The sequence below is a fragment of the Pinus tabuliformis genome, chromosome 6 (genome assembly GCF_031772625.1).
Source record: "Pinus tabuliformis cultivar Carrire ecotype Pingquan chromosome 6, CPIR1, whole genome shotgun sequence".
Classification (NCBI taxonomy): Eukaryota; Viridiplantae; Streptophyta; class Pinopsida; order Pinales; family Pinaceae; genus Pinus; species Pinus tabuliformis.
Window position 1 is genome coordinate 1,343,138,632 of NC_142292.1, and position 25,700 is coordinate 1,343,164,331.

Below are 25,700 nucleotides of genomic sequence, written 5' to 3' on the forward strand. Positions count from 1 at the left end.
GTGGCGTAAGGTCAATAAGAAGAAGGGGAGAAAAACATGAGGTGTGAGTTTTTCACCCCTGGGATTCAGTTTTTCTGTCCTTTCCTCCTTTCTTTTTCCTTTCTTATTTTCTCTCATTCTTTCTAAATGCACGGTAGCCTCACTATGTTGCATTGTGTGCGAAAGCACACGAGCCCAATGGGCAACTTCTGGAAATGCTTTAATGCGTATGCTTTGTGTAACTTTTCATTTTTTAAATAAAAGGTTACCGCTTTTTTCCCTGGAAAAAAAAATGAGCTTATTATAATAATAATAATAATAATAATAATAATAATAATAATAATAATAATAGAAAGATTTAATATATAATTTAGATTATAATAAACTCATTTTAATTATAAGAAATTTATTTTTGTATATTTAGAGTAAAAGATTTAGAATTCATTATTTTTAATTATTTGTATTTATGTAATTAAAAAAAAGTAAGATTATTTTAAGATTGGAGTTTGGATGGGAAGAATGACAACTAGTTTAGTTAACTGTCCAGTTTATTATTATTATGAATTAACACATATCATTTTTAATTATTTCGATTATGTTCTAATTTTTAATATAATTATTTGATGTTTTTTTATAGTAATTTTGATATAATAATGCATTTAGTTTATTCACAAATTTATTATTATATAATCAATTTTATTTTTTATGCATAGTTTTAATGATAGAACTTTATTTTATTATCATGATCTGAGTGGAAATTTGTTATTAATCCATCTTTTTTATCACATGATCAATCTTATGTCTTACTATCTTTCCCAACTATGAGGTTCCTCACATAATGGTGAGCCCTTGTAATATGGTTTCATGTGAAAATTGGTGGATTTACATTATTTCTAGTGAATTAAGACAATTAATCTTATATTATTTCCATTCACATGTTACAAGCTCATGGTTTCCACAAATTGCCATATTCACTCATGGCACTTGCGCTAGTAATTCTCTATAGTATTAGCCATAGTATTTACCCATGTTATCCACCCATAGCAATCACCAATGGCCTTAAGACATGGTATTTGATTAATAAACCAAATACCACAAGTGTGTGAGTTCTAAGACAAAAGACACCTGAAGATAATTTAAATATGGACATTCAACTTTTTAAAATCTATGATTTTCTCTCATGAATTAGTCTTATCATAATATTACCATTTAATAAAAATAATTAAACTATTTTCATATTATTATTCCCTATACATTATATTTTATGCACATATATGAATTTTTCTCATGACTTAGTCTTATCATAATATTACCATTTAATAAAAGGAATTAAACTATTTTCATATTATTATTCCCTATACATTATATTCTATGGACTTCTATTATATTCTATTATCGATGTTTCCTCTACATTATTTTCTACCCTTTTGTACCATATTATATTGTCGATATTTTGTCTCGTTCCTCAAGGTATATAGATTAGTGGTATTAAAGTAATCTTCTCGTCTTTTTTTAGCACCTATCCTTGATGATGTCAAGTTATAGAGAGTTGAATCTCATGCTATTTTCACATGAGGACAACCACTCTCACCAACACAAGTGACCTCCCATTGAAAAATAAAAGACTTGTGACAAAGTAGAAGATCATGTCAAGTTGTTGCTCGAGGAAGTACCCATGTGACGAAGGAATAATATGATGGGGAATTTTTTCCAAATCCTTCAACAACTACTGATAGTGACTGAGGAATGTTAAGCAAGAAGCAATTTCAAAGTTGTGACACCCTTAAAGGTGCAAGTTAACTTTGATAACCCCTTATTTGAAGGCTAGATAAATATGGATTCCCTAGTGAAATGATTGAGCATCCTCAATGATTATTACTCTATCCAAAATAATTTTAATGTTGAAAATATCAATTTTGCACTCCTTAAAACCCTTCCTCATGTTAAATATTGGAGGAAAGGTTACATGAATGGATACATAGTGGATGAATCTATTGAATTTAGGAAATAACCCACTTGGAATAATTTTTGGATTCCCTCAAGAAGTATTTCTACCCTATGGGGTACTGTGACCATTCTAAAATGCAAGAATGACTAAAAAGTGTCAGAATACACCAATATTTTCCATAATTTGTGCTCAAAGCTGGGTATCAAAGACTCTTAGTGGCACTTTCTTATAAATTAATATAGTGGCCTATATAGCTACATCCCAACATATATGGATTTCTTAAACATCTCCTCAATATGAGCTACTTATTGATATGCTGTCAAAATTCAATGGAAACTGAAGTATAAGAGTAGGTGGGATTTTGGATCTACAAATCATCCATTATTTTTTTTTTGAAAAAGTGGACCTAACTCATAGAAGAAAGGACAACGAAAAGAGAGTTAGCCTCAAGACAACTATCCCAAATCAAAAGAAAAGAAGGACACTAGAAAGTTGTGTGGATTCCAAAAAATCCCTTGTTACAACACGCATGAATGTCACTCAAGGAAACCATTGTTAGATGAGCTTAAAGAGATGGAATTAGCACATATTTTGATTCAAAAAATGATAAATGAAAGAAATTCATTGATGTAGAACCCAATGCTACCATTGCATCTTCGAAGTTATAACTAGAAGAGTCAGAGGATATCGAGGAGTGGGGATGCCTCTTCCATTCATAGATGTGGGTGAAGGGGAGCCCACTACATTTCATTATTTACAATGGGAGATAGAAGAACATGCAATTTTTAGAAATTGGTTCAGCACTCCGAGTATCTTTCACAACATTGACTGATCACCTCTTGTGGATCATAACCTTGGCGATCATAGTAGAGATTAATGCATGTAGGTTTTTTTCCTAATGAAAAGTGTGATTCAAACAAGTGGTATGAGAGTGGTAGGTATCAATTTTAAAATCATTAGACTTGAACTAAGGGGAGATTGTTGGAAATTGGGTTTTATGTTTCTTATGTGTTTTCTAACATCGACTAGCTACCTCTCGTGGATCCTAACCCTGGAAATTATAGTAGAGACTAACACTTGTAAGTTTTATTTTAAGATAAATATTTATTCCAAAAATATCTCCACTGACGTAATCAAGAGATTGAAGTTGCAGATATCGAAGCTATAGATAGTGCTAGATCCCTAAGCATACACCAATGTTTAGTTGAGAATGATAAATTTTATGGCCATCTAAATTGACATGAGCCAAAGGAATTTAGAACTCACTTAAGGATAAAAACATGTTAAGTCCCTAATCACAACCAAGTATGGATAAGTCAAATGGATTCAAAAGGATTCCTATTATAAGCCACCTCAACTTACCAGGCCAAAACCAATGGAAAGGCCCAAAATATTTTCAATGTAAACCTCTCAACAAATGATATGAGACAATATTCAACTGAAGTGCAAAGTTAAAGATTTATTATTTGTGGAGACCTTCCATATTATCCCTAACTTTTCTTATGAAAAGACAATGGAAAAAAGGATGACATGAATCTTCATTTTTTGATTTCAACATAGTATATATATACTTGGAACCTAACAATTTATTTTCATTCTAGATCATGTTAAATCCATTTTTTTTTTTTGATATATATATATGAGTGCATTATGAGTCTAAGATCCTGGGTGGAAGGGGCGCGATGGCTCTGAAACCGCGCTCCACAGAAGACCGCGACGGTTTCGGGTAAAGCGACGCATCGGACGCAGGACCACAGAACGGTTGTTTTCGGTCGGGCGTTAGGGTTTCTTGAACAGGTGACAGCTCGACGTCGACGGTTGCTATTCGTTCTCGGCCGCTATGGAGGACTTTCCGGTAACGGACCTCGTGGATTATTCCGAGGATCCGCTATCCGGACAGGCGGTGTTCACCGACCCTATATTCTCATCCCCGTTTCAGGCAACTGTTACAGATTCCGACCTCCTGTCTAGGGCAAACTTGTCGTCATTCTCCACTGCTGATCAGGGTCTCGAGGCACCTCCCCTATCGCCTGCTACCGCTTACTTGCTCGCATCTTCTTACCCAGAGACTCTGATTCTGGATGACATCCCCCCCACACCGATTATTCTTCCTTCCTCGCTCCCGGATCCTAGGGTTTCTGTGCCCCCGCTGTCAACCCCGGCTACCCCTCTTGCGTCATCCGGGCCAAAGCCCTCTGGATGTTTTGGCACACCTGTGATAAATTCTTGCGCTCCGGGGTCCTCCTCGGCGGGCATTACAAATCCCCTCTCTGAACACCCATCCGCCCCGCGAACAAAGAAGCCGAAGGCAAGATGTGTTAGGGCTATCAGGAAGGACACCACCGTTACTTTTGGGAATTCGACAAGCTTCGAAGAGACCATGGCGCTCGCCTGTACCGTCTTGGTGGGTCACGTGCGTGGGCGCACATTCTCGGTTGATCGTTTGATTCGATGGGTGAAGGAAATCTGGGGCTCTATGCTTCCAAAGCTCCCAGAGGTTGAGGTACTCCCACGGGGATGGTTTACACTCCAGTTTGCGAACGAAGATCACACGAACATCGTACTTGAGAACTATTGGCACATAGAAACAGCTCCTGTACTCCTTAAACGTTGGTCCCCGCTATTTGACCCTGAAAGGGAGCAGATCGCTGCTGGACCTCTATGGGTAAGGTTGCCTGGTCTCCCTAGGCAATATTGGAATGAGGAGGCGTTCATCAAAATTGGAAACGCTCTGGGGACATACCTGGATCATGACCGCTCATACATAGACACTCGGCGAAGAACTTTGGCTCGCATCCTGGTACATCTTGACACCAGGGAAGGATTGGAGGAGGACATCACCCTGCAATGGGGAAGGCACAAGCGCATCCAGATTCTGGACTACGAGGGTGTCCCATTTCGGTGCAACAGATGCCACCAGGTAGGGCATCTCTATAAGGATTGCCCTCTCAACAATCGTGGGATCAGTCCTCCAAAGCATACTCCTATTGTTTCTCGAAGATCGGCGCCACAGATCTCCCCGCCTCAGATGGCTTCATCAGCACCACAGGGAGGGCTTCAACATCCACCGTCTTCTGCAAAGGGCACAGCCACTCCTCCCATGACAAGGACAAGGGCAGCTGCGGCAGCTTATCAGAAATCGGGTACTGACTTACCTCCCTTATCTCATTCTCTTTCCTTTACATCTGATTGCATTCACTCTATCTCTGTATCTAAGGCTCAATGCTCAATTCCGCCGCCCCCTCCTACTAATGCCGCTATCCCCCCTTCCCTTACCCTTGATCGCTCCCTGTCCCCATCTCGCCCTAATGTGCCTCTTTCTGGATCAAATCCGCCTCACCATTATTCTCTCCGGCCCCGTCCCTCTCAATCTGTATCTGAGGGTACCTCGGGGTTGTGCATTATTCCCCCTGAACCTGGTCACACCTCAACCAGGGGTCGCAAATCCAATTTGAATAAAGCCATTAGGCGTGCTGGGGCTGAAGTTGCTTCGGGACGTCAATCCACCATTGTCGGGGCCCTTAGAGCTACAAACCCCCCTCGGAGGGTTCCCCCATGAAGTGTCTCTCATTCAACTGCAGGGGTCTAGCTAGCACCCCGAAAAAGCTAGCCCTAAAACGACTTTTTCAGGTCGAAAATCCTGACATTATCCTCCTGCAAGAAACCCTGGGTTCTGCAGAAGCCATATCTCTTGCCTTGAAATCGATTGCGCCACAGTGGCAATACATAGGGTCGGATGCTATGGGCCGTTCGGGTGGTTTGGCCATTGGACTTAACCCTCTCTCCATCAGATTGGACTCCTCATGGGGCGGACCAGGATATTTGGGTGCTGACATTTTTTCAAAAGACCTTGGGATGCCACTGCGCATCATCAATATTTATGGTCCTTGTCAGCAGAGGGAAGGATTCTGGCGCACCCTCCTTGATCGTTCTTTGCTGCAAGAGGAGAACCTGATCATTGGAGGCGACCTAAACTTCTCCTTGGGATATGGTGAATCATGGGGCTCATCTGCTCAATCAGATCCCATATCAGACTTCATGAGGAATCTGCTTGAACAGCACGATCTCATCGACATCCCTATGCAACACCCTCTTCCCACTTGGAGGAACCGAAGGATCGGATCAGCAGCCTTGGCCCGTCGGCTCGACCGTTATCTGATCAAGGGACCGTTGCTCCGCAATCTCCATCACTATAAACAGTGGGTAGTTTCGGGGGGAATCTCGGATCACTCTCCCATCATGATGGAAATTCTGGGCCCTCTCCCTAAACCAAAAGCTCCTTTTAAATTCAACCATCATTGGTTACAGGACCCTGGTTTCTCTAAGCTGGTCACTGACTTCTGGGCAGCTCACCCTATTGACAGAGAACCCTCTTTGGCTAGGGGATTTGTAAAAAATTTGACGGAACTCAAGCATATTGTGATTGAATGGGCCAAGAGGAAAAAGGAAAGGGAAGATGAACTGCTCACCTCGATAGAAGCAGACATACACGCTCTGTTGGATGAACAAAACCTAGGCTTTATCTCTGTGGAAAGCAAGCATAGGCTGGTTGATCTAGAAGAGCAGAAGTCCAACATTCTCAGACTCAGAGAAGAATCGATCAGGCTGAGGAGTAGAGCTACTTGGCTCAAGGCTAGGGATGAAAACTCCAGATTCTTCCATAATTTTGCAAATGGGAGGAGGGTTGCAAATACCATCTGGAACCTCCCCTATCCGGAGGGGGGTCTGGCAGACTCTTTCAACAAGCTCTCTAGCCTGGGTACCTCCTATTTCAAAGGCATCTTCAAATGCCCTGAGGGCTCCAACCTGGCTGAAATCTTCCGTGTTGCTTCCCATTTCCCGAGGTTCGTTAACAATGAAGACTTGGAGGATCTTAATGCACCTGTCTCCATGAATGAATTGGAGAATACCATTAAATGGTTTCAGAAGGAAAAGAGCCCGGGCCCTGATGGATGGACCATTGAATTCTACCTGGCCTTTTTTGACATCTTGGGTGAGGACATTTTAAGGGTGGTAGAGGAGAGCAGAACCTCAGGTCAGATCTATCATGCTATAAATTCTACCTTCATTGCACTTATTCCCAAGTCCGACTCTCCATCATCCTTTGCTGACTTTCGTCCCATTTCACTATGCAATGTACTCTACAAGATCATATCCAAGATCATAGCCAACAGGATCAGACCCATCCTTTCCAATCTCATTGCTCCTCAGCAATTTGCTTTCTTGGAAAACAGGCAGATTCATGAAGCCATTGGCTCTGCCCAGGAAGCCATTCACTCTATCTGGACCAAGCACCTCAAGAGTATTCTTCTCAAAATCGATCTCTCAAAGGCTTTCGATAGAGTCAGCTGGCTTTACATCAAAATGATTCTCATTCACCTGGGCTTTCCACACCAGCTTATCACTTGGATTATGGCATGCATTACCACTCCTACTTATAGTATTCTGATAAATGGTGCTGCATCCCATTTCTTCCACTCTGAAAGGGGACTTCGTCAGGGATGTCCCCTTTCCCCCCTCTTGTTCCTATTGGTCACAGAAGCGCTCAGTCGTCTCATCATTGATGCAAAGAGGGAAGGAACTATCCGGGGCCTAAAGATCTCAGAAGCCTGCTTCCTAACTCACCTTCTATTCGTGGACGATGTCCTTATACTTCTCGATGGAAGTATTCGGGATACCTCATCTTTCAACAGAATCCTTAACCTTTTTTCACATGCCACGGGCATGGTGGTCAACCATGAGAAGTCTTCCATCACTATGGTTGGTACATCTGTAGCTGAATCTCAATCGGCTATGCAGGCTTTTCCATTTATCACACAACCTCTGGATCGAGGTCTTAAATACCTTGGATATTGGCTAAAGCCTACAAACCAAAAAATTGCCGACTGGGTATGGCTTGTCACCAAGATTGAAAAGAAAATAACATGTTGGTACTTCAGATATCTATCCAGAGCAGGCAGATTAACTCTGATCAAATCAGTGCTGGAAGCAACTCCCGTATTTTGGATGGCTTTAGCATGGATTCCCCGAAACATTCTCTCAAAGATTCAGAGACTCTGCAACAGATATTTGTGGGCTGGAAAGGAAGAGAAGCGCACCTTTGCTTGGATCTCCTGGAGTAAGATTGCCCTCCCCAAGAAGTGGGGGGGCTGGGGACTAAAGGACCTGGCATCCTTTGCAAAAGCCCTCGCTGCTAAAATGGGTTGGGCATTGCTGACTTCCCACAGTTTATGGACAGAGATTGTATACCATAAGTACATCTGGCCTCTTGACATCATCGATTGGGCCAGACTCCCAAGCTGGAACAGAACGGGCATCTCTTCCATTTGGAAAGCCCTCCTACACTCCCTCCCCCTCCTCAGGAGCAACATCATATGGCGTATAAAAAGTGGGAACAGAGCACGCATCGGAATGGATCCATGGAGTGGATGTGGAGGAAGACACAGACTTCACACAGACCTGATTGCCCTCCTAAACTCCCGTGGCATTAGAGTGCTTGCGCAGATCGCTGACCATGAAGGCTCGGACATATTGCATCAGGCTTGGAAATCTGGCACACAGTTGGACATTCCGATCAGATGGCACGAACCATGGAAAGCATACTGTGATGCCCTCTCAGAATCCCATATCAGAATTGTGGAAGGAACGGATGAACTCATCTGGCAGATTGCTGATAGTGGGGTTTACTCTCCTCGTGAGGGATACAAAGTCATTATTTCTCACAGAAAGCCGGAGGTGCTTGATAGATGGTGGCACCAGATTTGGAAGCTTAGTGCATCGCCCAGGTCTAAGTTATTTACTTGGTGTGTCCTTCGAAACCGCATTCCCACTGACGAACACCTCAAGCGCAGGGCGGTATCCGGTCCTTCGCGTTGTGTGCTGTGCAAAGCAGACACAGAGACCACCGAACACCTATTCTTAAGATGCCCCATTGTAAAACAATTATGGCATCATATCAAACATCACATTCAGTTCTCGGGCGATTGGTCTGGTACAGACCTTATCAACGCGTGGATGGATTGGGGGAACAGACACAGTGGTTCAAAATCTATAAACCTTCCGATCATAGTAATTTGGTCTATATGGAAGACTAGGAACAGAATGATATTCGATGGATGGGAGCCTAGATGGACTCTCGTTGAAGCTGGTATCATAACAGCATATATCGAACTACCGAATCCCCCTCCTCCAAAACAGCGTCGGCCGTCCCCTCCTCCAAATATAGACATGAGCTCACCATGGGCTTACTTCGATGGGGCTGCAAACGAACATGGCTGTGGAGGGGGCATCATTATACACAAATCCTTGAGGCACTTCTATCACATCAAAGTAGGACTGGGGGCTGGCACAAACAATTACTCTGAGCTCATATCTCTCCGCCATTTACTTCATTTCGCACTCAGCCATCATTGCACCAGCATCAAAATCTACGGAGATTCACAGATTGTAGTAAATTGGGTCAATAGAGTTACCACATGTCACTCACACACTCTCAACATACTGCTTGATGAAGTCTTTATACTAAAGGATGCTTTTAACTCATTTCACATATCTCATATATACAGAGAACATAACCAGACTGCTGACAAGCTTTCCAAGGAGGCCGCGGTGATGGAAAATGGCTTATGGGAAATCACTGAATATTTGGATCAGCAGGAGCAGAAATACTTCCACCGGCCTTATATAGACCCGTCATATCCTACTGCGGGTCTACAGGCGACATAACAATCAGTCTTTTTTGTTTTTTGACTGCACAATATGATATATATGTAAATAGATCGAGGTTTGCCTAAAATGGCACCTTTTTTGCACAATTTTTGTAAATGTAACAGACAGATATACAGCACTGATCTGCAATATCTTGAAAATGTACTGAACAGTTTTGGCATATGCGACAAAGCATCTACATATGTAATCTTTCATATTTATAATGAAATATTACGGATTTTTCCAGTGGAAAAAATGTTAAATCCATTTTTTTTTTATGTACGAGTTAGAATAATAATTTTCTTTTGAGAGGTGCTTCTATCTTCCAAATATTTTTGTACAACCATTTTATAATTACCTAATCATTCTTTTTCAAAGATTTATATCCTATTTTACTAGTGTAATGTCCACATGTAGAATTATACATACATACCTATTTATCATTTCGTTCATTAACCCTCATAGGTGCATTATTGACGTGTGCAATAGGGCCATCCCTAATTATCATTCCATATAGCTTCAAGGTTTAGGTCTGATGTAGAAACTCATCATTGATTCCATATCATAGTGGTATCCTCATGTTCTATTTTATTTATGCTTCAAAATCCCCTTTTGTAAAGGAACACAATCAACACATTTGGGAAGAGATTTCCTTACATTTTTTTATAGCATCCATTCCAATGCAAACCCTAGATCCAGACCCGAGCCACTAAGCATGATAAGTATCAACTATATGTTCAAATTCTTGATAGATCACCCCCCAATGGTTGGAGGAATAGTCTTATGTCATAATAATAACTAATTCGAGGTAGACTCGATTAAAATGCATTTGGTAATAAAAAGGCACCTCTATAATTTTTCCCTAAATCCTAATGAACAAAACTATCCCAAAATTTAGAATACGCTTAAGCCCCTAACCTCCTTGCTTTGTGGGAGGAGCTATCCGAGACCAAATAACAAGATGATCCCCCAAATATTATTTCGATCCTTACAACATATAATTAAAGGTTATCTTATAGATTCTATTTAGGATAATTTTAGGGATTGGAGCTCACAAATTCCAATAAACATGAATAGCCTCCAACACTACTATTCAACCCATTGGAAATCTAACGATGACACTAGAAGTATATTATATTTTCCTCTTTAGCCTTTCACCACTTCTAGTCCTCTATAACATGGTCATTTGGTTTAATATTGAATCCAAAATAATTGAAACCACCATTTAAATCATGATCCTAATAACTGAAATCTTTGTCACTAGTTGCTTGACTCCATCCACAAAGTCAAGAAAATATATAGTAAATATCTCCATATTAACCTTCATGCTAGTAACGTTACAAAATGATTCTATGATCCCTTTAAAGCACTCACCTTCACTATCATTACAATAGAATAATAAAAGTACATTTTCCACAACTGATAGGTGAGTGACTTCTAAGTTTTTTCCCATTGAAATTACTTGAATGGACTAAGATTATCTGGACTTAATTATCATCCAAATAAGATACTCTAATGTTATTAAAACTAAGTATAGAGAGAGGGCACACCCTAGTCGAAGTCATGTAGAGGGCCTAAATATATTAGATCCTTCCCCATTCATTAATATTATAAATGAGGAGAACTTAACACAATTGATAATCCAATTCACCATGTTTACATTAAAGCCAATGAAAATCAATAAATTTTTTGAAACGTTCCATGAAACCTAATCATAGACCTTGGAAAGATATAACTTCATCATTAATATGGGTATCTTTTCAGTTTTGATTATGTGTGCCCCTCTCTATATTGGAACAATTTCTTCATGTATCATTTGACCACTACGGTACACAAATTTCTCATTAGAGATCATTCTCAAAAGCATAAGCTTAACTCTTACAATGATATTATAGATGTAATTACACAAAGGGATCTGCTAAAAATAAACAAATGTCATTAAGAAATCGGTCTATCTAATGAGAGAAATATTTGTATATTTATAGCTACTTGGCATTCATTCAAATTAAATAAATTACTATATTAGGCATAGATACTTAAATGGAAAGTGTTTTATCACCCTTGGAACGATGTGAGGAGTTCTTGAAGGGCATAACAAAATTGACACTCTTGGTATCTAAACATAAAAAGGTACTTGAAAGGAAAGTATTTTAGCACCCTTAGAACTATCTGAGCAATTCTTGAAGGGAACAATCAACATGGCACCATTGGTATTGGGATATAAAAAGGTAGATTGAATTTGAAGTGAATGTGTCAAAGCACTAAAGTCAAACAATACATGTCAAAAGTGAGTTTAGAGTTATATTTTATTTGAAAATTAGAAAATCTTTGGAAAAGGCAATTATGGAGATAGAAATAAATCAAACTTCAAAAAGAATATATCAAATAAAGTAAATTTAACTTAATTAAGTATTTTATCCATCCTAAAACATGTGGGGGGGATATTATTATTTAGAAATAATGGAAATAAAATGTTGATTTGGCTCTAGTTTTAAAGGGAGGAGTTGTGTATGAAATAAAAGAAACAAAAATTTAAAACCAAGAAAAAATATAATTTAACTTAATTAAATATTTTATCCATCCTAAAACACATGGGGGAATATTATAATTTAGAAATAATGGAAATAAAATGTTGATTTGGTTCTAGTTTTAAAGGGAGGAGTTGTGCATGAAATAAAAGAAACAAAAGTTTAAAACTAACAAAAATATATTCATGAGAACCCTCCTTGTAAAGGAAGCATAAAAATTAAATATCTAACTAACAATTGAAATAAAAGAAACAAATAAAATAAGGGAAATTAGAAGAAAAGAATAAAGTAAGAGAAGTTATAGGAAAATGATAAAATAAAGGAAATTAGAAGAAAGTAATAAATAAAGGGAAGTTAGAGAAAAATAATAAAACACAGGTTAGAGGAAAATAATAAAATAAGGGAGGTTAGAGGAAACTAATAAAATAAGGGAGTTTTAAAAAATGATAATAATAATAATAAATGAGATAATTTGGCACGAGAGTCAAAGGGCATTAGAAATATCCTTTAAAAGAAGAGAAAAATATGAAAGAATCATCTTATGTACCCTAATGTTGGATTATTGTCCCAATGCTTGAATTTGTTTTTGTGAGACCAAGTTGGGCCTCATTGTGAGTTTGTTGTATGTATAGCTTTTTTATTTTTTTAGTTGAGTAGGAACCCCTTGGGCTTGAAATCCCATGTCCATGCTACTAGACTATTCATCTCTACAATATATAATCCCAAACTTATTTTGTCCCCTTTTGGCTTACAGAGAAACAAAGAGATAATCAGGTGTTGAACCCACATTTCCATGTTGTTGAGATATACACAACCATACATGAATTTTTCAAAGTATGAACCCTTAGCACTAGGTGCTATATCAAAAAATCACCCAAAACTAAGTAATGCGTTGGAGAATTACACATATCAACACATCTCCTAGCTAGAAGCTTTAATGCTTAAGTATTTTTATCCCAAGTCAATATAATGAACATCACTTAACAACCACCTTCCCTACAATTGACATTACTATATGGTCAACCCGTGAATTATCATAGGTAAATTGATATTAGAGTATCAATTTATTTCTGTAAACCTCAGAAGTCATATATAGTTATGATTCGATAGATGGAATGTCAACAGGAAATAAGGCTTCCACATTGGGTCCTTGTTAGTTTATGGTTGTAGGCTGAACATATGGACACATTAGCCAAATTGAAATACAAAGGATAACCTTGAAAAAAATTTGAGAATGGAGGTGGAACCTTACAACGGAACCAAGAAGAAATAATGATTTCATGTGGAAATTATATGATGATGTGAAAATGACATGTGTGACATATGTCACTCATATTCAACAACTTTGCATGTTCGGTAGGCATAATGAGTGATATGTGACACATGTTAGCAGTGCCATATGGATAAGGACATGTCAACGTCCATCAAAATCAAGTGGTGATGGGGGGATGGAGAATGATGTGGCATGTGGATCTTTTCCATATTAGCATATTGACATATTGAGATTTTCTTGAGGTTAAACCTTAATTATCAATATTTTGATACCCGATATACATATTAACATTGATTTATGGGAAAGGTTGTAGGGCTTGATTATGAGGTAGAAAGGTGAGTTGGACACTCACCTATTGACTTATGGGAAACGTTGTAGGGCTTGCTTATGAAGTGGAAATGTGAGTTAGACACTCACCCATTGACTTATTATACCTGCCGCTAGCAGGATATAACGTATTCAGTTTTTCATTGACTTCTTATTAGTTTTTCTTTGACTAAAAAAATTCAAAATCTATCCAAAGTTTAACGTTATGAAATTAAATTTATAATTTTTAAATAAAAAATATTTCTATTTATCTCAAATATGATTGGTTAAAATGTCTTTCCTCTTATTGTGTAATGGTGGAAAGAATTGACTTTTGTGTGCTCTATTATTAATTACTATGTACTATATCACTAATTACTATGTACAATAAATATAAATAATTTGAAAAATAATATTATATATTAATTACTATGTACCATAAACACAAATGGTTTGTAATTAAATTCAAAAATTTCATTTTCTTGTTGGTGTAAAGTATTGAATAGACAATTTTATGGGTTTAATTTTTTAATTTACAAAAAAATAATTTAAAAAATATAAATTTGAAAAAAAAAAGAAAAAAATAACATGTGTACAATTTGTACAACTCTCATTATATTCTAATGACATGACATGTGTACTATAATATGAGTATTATATAGAAAAAATTATCATCATTCAATATTAAATAAATAATTATTAACTTCTAATCATTCTCTTCAATGTCATATATATATATATATATATAACTAACCTTTACCTACCAAAAAAATGTTTAATTTTATTTTAAAAATTAATAAAAAAGGTTAAACAAATATTCATATAACTCATTTTACAATTTTATTATTTTTTGGAGTACATACAAACACATCATGACATTAAAATATTTTATTAAACTAAGCGGCCGGGAACACTAGCTATTCGGTCAAATTTAGATATTAAAAAAATTGAGGCTATTATCCCCAATTTCCCCTTGAAATATCGATAAGGGCGCTTTCCATGTTCTCACTTGGTATCCAATTTGAAGAAATCAACAACATGATCTCGAAACAAATGAAATACTTATGAGGAGAGATGTGATGTTTGATGAAAGTTGCAATATATTTTGAAATCTTCTTCCTCTACTCCTACATCTTCATCAATTCCTAGTATCATTCATGATCACCTAACTAATGAAGAAAATTAGGATGACATGATTAATGAAGAAAGTTTTGAACCTTGTGGAGGAGAAAATTTTCGTATAGGTCTGCAAGATGAAAACAATATTCTTTGCTAGAATAACAATGAATCTTTAAGATCTCTATCAAAAAGGTCCAAGGCGTCATTATGCTAACTATGTTGTGTGCTCTTATGATTAGAACGATTCATGTTGATCACTCATAAAGTTTTGAAGAATCTCAAGGAAAACCTAAATGGGATGTTGCAATGAAAAATATATGATTCTTCATTGAGGAGTCAAACTTCAAAGTTTACTTGTCTTCCGCAAAGTAGGAACACCATTGGCTACAAAGGGGCATATATGACAAAGTCACATCTATTAAGAAGCATAAGGTTAGATTACTTGTGAATTAATGCTCACAAAAATAAGTTATTGATGATACTCAAATGTTTACTTATATTTCTAAAATGACAATTCACATCATAGGCTTATATTGCCAAAATGTTGATTCACATTGTAGTTTCTCTAAATACATAATTTGGTTGGAGAATTCATCATATCAAAGTAAAAGTAATTTTATACTTGTAATTTACATAAAGAAATCTATATGCAACAACCCCTAGGAAAGTTGTCCATAAACCTGTTTCTTTTAAATTAAAAAAAAATAATATATGTATTGAAGCAAGCTCAAAAGAACTTGGTACTCCAAAATTAATCATCACTTCTAGAAAGAAGGACTTAATGGAAGTCATTATGATTTTGATATTTGTGAACCTATTTCTTTTAAAAGGAGAGGAGTACAATATTATAAAGAATTGGAAAAACAAAAGCCTATATAAATACATGTAGAAACACTAAAGGAAAACTAAGAAAAAAAGGGGTAAAATTAGAATATTAGAAAAAAATTTACAATAACATGTTTAATACAATATAAAACAAAATACCATAAATACACAAAATCTAAAATAAAATAACATTAAGCTAGACACTTTCATAATGCAATATGAAACTTAATACTATAAACATAATAAATATTAAAAACTTAATACTATAAACATAATAAATATTAAATAAAGTAACGTAAATATAGAAATATTGAATTTTATTGATTGGTTTCATTGGTTTCATTATTTTATTTCTAGTGTTATCTATATTTGTTTATAAAAATAAATTGAGAATTTAAAGTAATATATGGTAAAATTTAGAAGTATTGGTTAATACATTAATTTTTGTATTTATATAAAGTATATAAAATATTTATTTAAGAAATTATTTATGTAAATAAATTTATGTTATCTCACCGTTCAAGATCATATGGTGCTTTTCTTAATTTGGTATCTTGGTTTCATAAATATTTCATATCTTTATAACATGAAATGGCTTAAATCTAAATATGACATTTCTCATTAATTTGCAAAATGGATTTCTAATTAATTAATGTGCAAATTGAAAAGTCTTTGAATTTTTACATAGTAAAAAGATTGTTAAAATAATTTATTTATAATATTAATTAATTTAACATATTTATTACAATTTTTAATTTAAAATAATAAATTAAATCAAATTAAAGTATTAAGTGTATTATATTTTTCAATCCAAATTATTATTGTTTTGATTTTTTAAGGTGAGAGTAATTAGAAGTATTTAAATAATTTGCAAAGCTTATTTTAATTTTTGTTTAATGTTTTAAATTTCCATCTATTATTATTTTTGTTAAGCTTTTTATCCTTATTTAAATAATGTGGGGTTAGGCTTCATCAACCAACTCAAACCAGTAGAAAAAAAATGATATTTTTAAAATATAAGTATTTTAATATATATAAATTAGTGTATTTATGTAATTTAAATGGCTAATAAACATTGTAATGGATAGTAACCATCAAACTTATATTTATTTAAAAAATTAATTATTTGATTTTGGGTATTTGTATAGCCTATTTTATTAATTTAAGGGATGGTTAACTAAACTACAAAGTCATGCTTCCTAGGGCTTGGTGCGGGTGAGGTTGGAGGAGCCTATCATTAAATACTTAGGGCGCATGAGAAGATAAAATCCACATCCACGCTACTAGACTATTCATCTCTACAATATATAATCCCAAACTTATTTTGTCCCCTTTTCTCTTAAAGGGCAACAAAGAGATAATCAGGTGTTGAACCCACATTTCCACGTTGTTGAAATCTACACAACCATACATGAATTTTTCAAAGTATGAACCCTTAGCACTAGGTGCTATATTGAAAAATCACCCAAAACTAAGTAATGTGTAGGAGAATTACACATATCAACACATCTCCTAGCTACAAGCTTTAATGCTTAAGTATTTTTATATCAAGTCAATATAATGAACATCACTTAACAACTACCTTCCATACAAAATGGTCAACCTGTGATAGATGGAACATCAATAAAAAAAGTAAAGCTTCTACACCGGGTCATTATCAGTTTATGGTTATACACTGAACATATCGATACATTAGCCAAATTGAAATACAAAAGATAACCTTGAAAAAAAATTGAGAATGGAAGTGGAACCTTACAACAGAACCAAGAAAAACATATAATATCAAGTAGAAATTATATAATGATATGAAAATGACACCTGTGACATACATCACTCATATTCAATAATTTTACATGTTATGTAGGCATAATAAATTATATGTGACACATGCTAAGGACATGTCAACGCCCACCAAAAATCAAGTGGCGATGCAGAATGATATGCCATGTGGATCTTGTCCATATTAGCATGTTAAGATTATCTTGAAGTTAAACCTTAATTATCAATATTCTGATACCCGATATACATATTAACATTTATGTATAGAAAACGTTGTAGGGCTTGCTTATGAGGTGGAAAGGTGAGTTGGACACTCACCCATTGACTTATGCTAAATGGTTGTAGCGCTTGCTCATGAAGCGGAAAGGTGAGTTAGATACTTACGCATCGACTTATTAAAAATTGAAATTTTGTAGTTATAAGAATTAATACATGGTTATACCTAGATCGTACGCAGCACTTTCAAATTACAACTTTTATCACTTTATACCAGGCGATCGTAGACCTTTAAAGATTCGATTCGCAATGCATTATTATTACTGAGGTTAAGGTTAATGACTAATATTTACACCCCTCCCTGCAAGATGTACACCTGACCTAATTAAACTCAATTCTTTATCCCAGTGTATGTGTCTGAAATATCTCTTGCACCTGACCTAATTAAACTCAATTCTTTATCCCACTGTACGTGTCTGAAATATCTCATGATATTGGACACCTGGAGTTCAGTAGACCGTGCATGGACCTCCACTAATCTGACGGTCAGCATTGAGGGCACGTTGGTTGAGGTAACCAATTCCCCACCTGACTCCGTCTTCCTGACTCCGAAGACGAGGTTCTTTCAGGCATTTTGGTCCCGGGGTTAAGCGCTCTACAACCTGCAAGTTTGGTTGTCTCCTTTGCAGCTACACCGTGTATGTCGACTGTTGTATATTTTGAAGAGATTAGGCTTCCCGATTTTTCCCTTGTTGACGGTTATATATATTAAGCCCTAATTTGTTCCACTGTCAATGCAGGTGGTTCTTACAGGTTTCGGCCTTGCATCCACAGGTGAAGGAAAGGCTATGGTCAGCTTCCTTCATGTAATGGTTGGAAACCGTTTTCTCTGGAAACAGTATCGAATCCTTTGCAAGAGAAAGGAAACTGATAAATGCTTATGGCATTTAATTACAGAGTGTTGTTTCACTGACTCAGGTGTGCATTGTTACCCCACCACCACTCTACAGGTACTATATTGTTACAGGCCTGTTTTCCTTTACTTCTTTAACAGTCTCCGCTGGAATTTCTCTAACTTGACTCTTAAATCTGATTGCAGGTTAAGTATTGCCCAGCAACTCCTTTTCGCAACAGTTCGGAATCCTGCAGTGGCAACCACTTATGATTTTTCTCTTCCATGCTCCAGGTTGGTTACTCTAGTCACTAAGGGTTTTTCTTTCACTTCCAGACAACGCAAAGTCACCTTTTGAACTTCCGGAGATGATTAAATAGAGTTAATCTATGGCCGGTCTTGCCGACATTTCAATTGATAATGTTGTTCTGCTTCTAGCTTAGGGTTACAAGACAGTAATTGTATGAACTGAGAACCGAATAGGTGAGTCGGCTGCCATATTACTCTCATTACTGGAATGAGCAATCCTGTTGCAATGTCTGTTAAACAATACGAATTAATCTATGTTAATTTTTCTGGGTTTAACCCCAATTCGTTCTTACGGGTTTTAGTTATAGCATGTATTAAAGTTTTCTCATGCATCTGAACATGAGAGCGGATTCTTGAAATGTTGAGGGTTCAATCCACATATGTTCGACTGTTTGAATGTAAAAAGTTTCCTTAGTTATCAACCACTGTCGTGAATTTACATAAAGCGCCATTGATATTCATGGAATTTAGTGGGCAAGTTTACCTGTGCGTCTGTAACATTTCTGAATTGGTTTCTGAGAATTTCTTGGCTGTACCAAACGGTGTTTTCGTTCCACATTTGTTTGTTTGTATCCAGAATCGAGTTTCGAAGAGGACCGGACCCGGCTTCTATTACCCCTCAGTTGCCAGGTCTCAACCTCTTCGATCCTCTGTTGTACAAATAATCCATAACATTGATCTAATTTCTATTTAATTTCTGCAATAGATTATTTAAGCATGCTGCTGGTAAATAGTTCTATTTTTTTATTTAGTTCTATTTTTTTTTCTTTTAAATTGTTTTCCACTTTTTTATTTTAGTTAACAAATTCCTAAATCAAGAAATTACTCGTTACCCTATCTTGCCAGCCTTGTTCTGGATCTGATGTCATAGATTTTACAATCTTTATGTTTATCCCTGTTGGGTAATCTTTTCCACCATTCCTCCGGGATAATTTTAAAACAAGCTTAATAGGAATAATTTGATAACAGGGAAGAGCAGTCACCCAAACTTGTTCACCCAGAACTTTACAGGTTCTTTCACGCGTAATGTTTTCCCTTAGCCTAACTCAACAATCCAGTCTAATTGTTATCTGCTGAGGTAACTGTTTCCTTCCTACGGTAATTAAATGGAAGATATTTTTCCATTTGTTTTTAAGGTTATCATTCTGGGCCTTAGCAGATGATCCACACTGCACGGCAGCAACTTAATTATTGTTCAAGATTATTACCTTCCATCATCCACATTATTAATTCTAGGATTAATAGAAATTTTCCATCTATAATCATTATGCTTATCTCGAAAATAATTCACAGAAGGAAGTAGTATTCCGGGCTTCGCTCATTATTCCATCTATAATCATTACGCTTATCTCAAAAACATTTCACAGAAGGAAGTAGGATTCCAGCATTAACTCATTACTTTGTTAAAACAAAAGTGAACACAAGAAACATAACCAGCTACTACTTAATTGTTCACTCGATTCTCCGGAATTACTGTAAGACTGAATCGTATCCTCCCTACCTACCGTGAGAAGGGCAATTACGTCCTCTTCCCCTGAGCTTCCACTCCAGAGCAGTATGTACAGCTTGTCAGACTAAGTATCTGGCATCAGCACCACCGTCCAGCGAATACCATCTGAATATGATCTGTTCCGGAGTCTATACTGGCACATGCCCAGCACAGGAATTACTCCTTTGCAGTGTCCTCCCAGTTCCGCAGACCTTTCTTTCTGTCCCCTTGGACTTCTCAGAAAGCAAAACCCTTCTTTCCCTTGAGATCCCTCTTTTATCAGGAAAGAAGGGGGTAGCTGTCATAACTGTCTCACAGTTAAAATTAGTTTCAACCAAGGGTGTTACAGACAATGGCACGAGACCAGATTAAGGTAAAGTTGTGCCTGACTGTTTCTGTGGTTGCACCACTCATCCCTTCTGTGAGACATCTGATGTTCCTCTCCAAACTACTGTGAGACATCTGATGTTCCTCTCCAATCTCGAAATTAGTTAGATTACAAATAACAACGTTGGGTTTCTTTTTTTCTGGAGGAGTTTTCTACAACAGTGGAGAGACGCTAAAAGGGAGCCTGTCTTCAGTTCTCGTGGATTTCTATGACTTTGCAGGTCGTTTGGACATGCACAGAGGAGGAGATTCAAATCGGCCCGAAGAGTTGAGTGTAATGGACTGTAATGATGATGGTGTGGAATAACAAATAAATAAGGAGATTGCAGGGAGCACAAGGAGATAGGGTTGATTTTGGAGCCATGTTTGTTCTACCGCTACAGCCTTTGAAACTTGGGAAGGGAGGAAAATACGTAAGGCTCAGCATGGTTTGGTCTACGGGGAGGGGTGCCTTCTATTTATCAGAGGTAGAAGGCGATATCAGAGATAGAAGGCCATCGCTGATTTGATTTGGAGTTGGATATCCTTCTTAACTTCAATTCTTTTCATATTCATATTTGCTTGGCAAGCCATCGTAATTTTTTTATTATTATATAAAAAATTTAAAATTCATTATTATATAAAAAAATTAAAATTCGATTATAGCGCCCTAAAACGATGTCTCTGCATGCATCACTTAAAAGAAATTATATATATATTCTAGCCATGCAAATACGAAAATATATATATATTTGGTTATTTACTCTTTTAAAGAGATTTATAAAAAATTAAAAAGACTTATTCTATTATTTTATAAAAAGCAATATGCCATTCATAGTTTGCCAGAAGCAATATGCCATTCATAGTTTGCCAGATATAATGTGTTTGATAAATTATAATATTAAAAACCTAAATTATATTTAATAGGTTAAAATTAATATTTTATTTAAGAAATATTTAAAAAATTAATATTATATATTTTTATTAAAAAAAGGCCCGGAGTATGGTATTAAGGAACCCCGACCTACACCGCATGCATCACTTACGAAATTGTATATATATATTTATATGTTATATTATATTATATTACAGTGAGACCACCATATTTGGCCTCAATGTTCCACACAACGTGGAGGGTGTACTGCTGAGATTATTCAACCTGGAGGGAGGGCGTACCTGCTGAGATTATTCAACCTGAGAACATGGTAAACTGCAGTTCATCCATTTCGATCATACTATCAATGTAAACAACCCCTTCATGTATTTCTTTAGTTTCCGTAAAGAAAATAATGTTGCTCCGACCAAATTGTTTACTTACACAGTGGGCAAACAGCGATGAATATGCGGAGCCTCTGCTGAAGCTTGCATCTTTGTTCAAGAACATAGACAGTTGATCCAAATCATATTTAATTGGAAAGTAAAATCTGTATAAAATGAAATTTAAATCTTTATCTCATTTGAATATTTAAATTTATATAAAATGGAATTTAAATATTTATCTCATTTAATATTTAATTTAAGTTGGTTTAAATTAATTATTATCTATGTTTATGGTTTTTGTTTCATTAATTTTTTTAATTAAATAAAATATTTGTTAGTGTAAACTGAAGATATTTGTTAATTATCTTAAATAATTTGATTTAAATTTAAATTAATATTAAATTTTAAAATAATATTCAAAATTTCCAAATCTTCTCTAAGTATATATATAATTAGTCTTAAAACCTGCCACAGTATTCTCAGTTTCACTTTCTTTCTTTAGAACCAGCGACAAAAATTAAAATTTCAGTTTTACACCTTTAAAATAAAAAATAATATTTATTATAAAAATAAATCATTTTCTTCATAAATATCAATTTCAGTTTTACAACATTAAATTAAAAAACAATATTTATTATAAAAATAAATCATTTTCTTCATAAATATTTTTAGTAAAACTAGATTCCTCAAGGACGGGAGGTGCACAGTCAAATTTATATTTTACTTGAAAAATGCATGAATAAATTACTATTCTCTTTTAAAGAAAGGTATTTTTTTTTTTAATATTATTTATAAACATCCAGATTGGAAGTGTAGATTGGCAGATTGAAAGTATAGATTGGAGATGTCATAGGTATGTTTTTCTATATAAATATGCAAATTGAAGTATAGATTGGAGATGCCATGCCTATTTTTTTATTTATTTTATTTTATTTTATATAAAAATATTTTTAAATAAAAAATAATCTTTTTTTAATCTTATATTTTTAAATAATTTTTTTTTAATATTAATGTATTTAATTTAATTTATTTTTTTTTTATTTTATTTTATATAAAAATATTTTTAAATAAAAAATAATCTTTTTTTAATTTTATATTTTTAAATAATTTTTTTTAATATTAATGTATTTAATATTTTTTATTAAAAGACAAATTTTAACACATTACATCTTACAAACTTTAGATGATATATGTTTTTAACTTCGACTTTATCAAACACATTTTATACGGCAAACTATGAATAAAAACAAAAATATAAATATAAATCTATATCTATAATAGGGCCACATATCGTTTTGAGACTATAATCGAATTTCAAACTTTTTACATAATTTTCTTATATAATAATAAAAAATTATATTGCTTTACAAAGCAAATAGAGCTATATAAAAAACTATATTAGTTTACAATGTAAAAAAGTATATTAGTTTACAATGTAAAAAAGTATATTAGTTTACAAAGCAAGTAGAGCTCTATGGTAATATTTTACTTTTATAAAATAATAATAAAAAATTACAATGGCTTGCCAGTTACATATGAAAAATAAAATATTACAATGGCTTGCCAGGTACATATGAAAAATCTGAAGTTAACTTTTTATATAGTAATAAAAATTTATATTACTATTATATTACTTTCCATGCACACATGGCCAAAACAAGTGGAGCTCTGGTACATAGTCAATAGTAATATTTTATTTTATATAATAATAATAAAAATTTACAATAGCTTGCCATGCAAATATGGAAAAAAGTGAAGTTAAGTGAAGTTAAGAAAGACATCTAACTTCTATAGTGAAGTTAAGAAAGACATGTAACGTCAAATCAAATCAGCCATGGCCTTTTGATCTCTATTTAATAGAATGCATCCCTATTTAATAGAATGCATCCCTCCTCTTAGACCAAACCATTCCTTCCTCTCAGACCAAACCATTCCTTCTTTTGCTACGCCTTGCGTATTTTCCTCCTATGCCAAGTTTCCCTCTGTAAGTTTCCCTCTGTAGCTGTAGAACAGAGAACACAGACATGGCTCCACAATCAACCGTATCTCCTTGTGCTCTTTGCAAACTTCTTATTTATTTGTTATTGCTTTTCATGTTACCTAATTTGATGCAATGCAGACCGCTTGTGCCCAAGATTTCAAGGCCGGAGCATAAACCCATTGATGGGTTGAGAATAGATCTTGTGCACAGAGATTCATCACTTTCCCCATTGTTTCCAGGGAATATTAAGTCAACTGAACGAGTTAAGCAAGCAGTGCAACGCAGTCAAGAGAGGCTGGAAACACTGCATAGATTTGTAGTTCTGAAGGTTGGTCAATTGGCCCACAAAAGTTCAGGAATCCAAGCTCCAATAAGTGCAGGAAGTGGAGAATATACGATGAAGGTAGAAATTGGTGAGCCGTCATTATCATATTCTGGAATTCTAGACACAGGTAGTGACTTGATATGGACACAGTGCTTGCCCTGTGATAATTGCTCTAATCAACCCTATCCAATCTATGATCCTTCCCAATCGTCCACTTATAGGAAGGTCTCATGCGAAAGCCCTGAGTGCCCGCCAAACGCTAACTTTTATTGCTCTGCTGGTATGTGTCATTACATGTGGGAGTATGGTGATTACTCCACCACCTCAGGGATCCTTTCATACGACACGTTTACCTTTTCATCAGAGTCAGTGGACCAGATTGTCTTTGGTTGTGGGCAATACAATGATGGCCACTACGCAGCACACGGAGGTGTAGGCTTCGGACGAGGTTCCTTATCCTTAATTTCACAACTTGGGTCATTAGGTGCTAATAAGTTTTCTTATTGTCTCCAGGGTTTTGAAGAACCTTCGTACATGGTCAGCTCTTTGTTTATAGGCCACAGTGCTACTTTGAATGCCGAGGTTAATGTCAGTTCAACTCCTTTTATGCAAAACGCGGCATCAAGTAGTTTCTATTTTCTTTCGTTGGAAGGAATTAGCCTTGGAGGTAAATTATTAAACATCGATGCATCTACTTTTGATATTCAAGATGATGGTAGTGGTGGATTTATGATAGACTCCGGAACCACATTCACGCTTTTGCATGACGATGCATATCAAGTTTTGAAGAAAGCATTGATCTCTGCCATTCACTTTCCGCAAACCGATGGCTCTGGACTCGGACTAGACCTCTGTTTTAACTTAGGTCCTGACTATCACTTTCGGCTTTCCTCTAATCAATTTCCTACTATGACTTTCCACTTTAAGGGAGCAGATTATGTTTTGCAGCCGGAACACTATTTCTACGTTGATGACACCACTTTCTGCCTGGCAATGCTTCCGACTTCCCAGATCCAGATGTCCATATTAGGGAATTATCAACAGCAAAACTACCATATTCTCTATGACAACGGGAACAACATGCTCTCTTTTGCACCGACGGATTGTGATTCCTTGTAAGCAAGCTCATCGACAGGTGTTTTCTCATTATCATTATCAGATGAATAAGGTTTTGTTTCATCCAAAGAAATTGTCATGCAATTTTGAGTCTGTTACTGTTACTAGAATTTGTTTTCGAGTGTGTTACTGTTACTAGAATTTGTTTTCGAGTCTGTTACTGTTACTGTGACAGTTCTTTTGAGGACTATACGCAAATAGTAATAAAGTTGGTTATTCTGATTTCCGATTCATTGAACCATGGTTCCCTTATTGTGAATACTAATTTATGATAAATTAGTG

At 35.6% G+C, this 25,700-nt stretch overlaps 1 pseudogene; it reads left to right on the forward strand.

Annotated features, from left to right (window-relative positions):
- The first annotated feature begins 24,022 nt into the window (after window positions 1-24,022).
- Window positions 24,023-25,448, forward strand: LOC149263570 (aspartic proteinase nepenthesin-2 pseudogene; annotated as a pseudogene).
- Window positions 25,449-25,700: the final 252 nt, after the last annotated feature.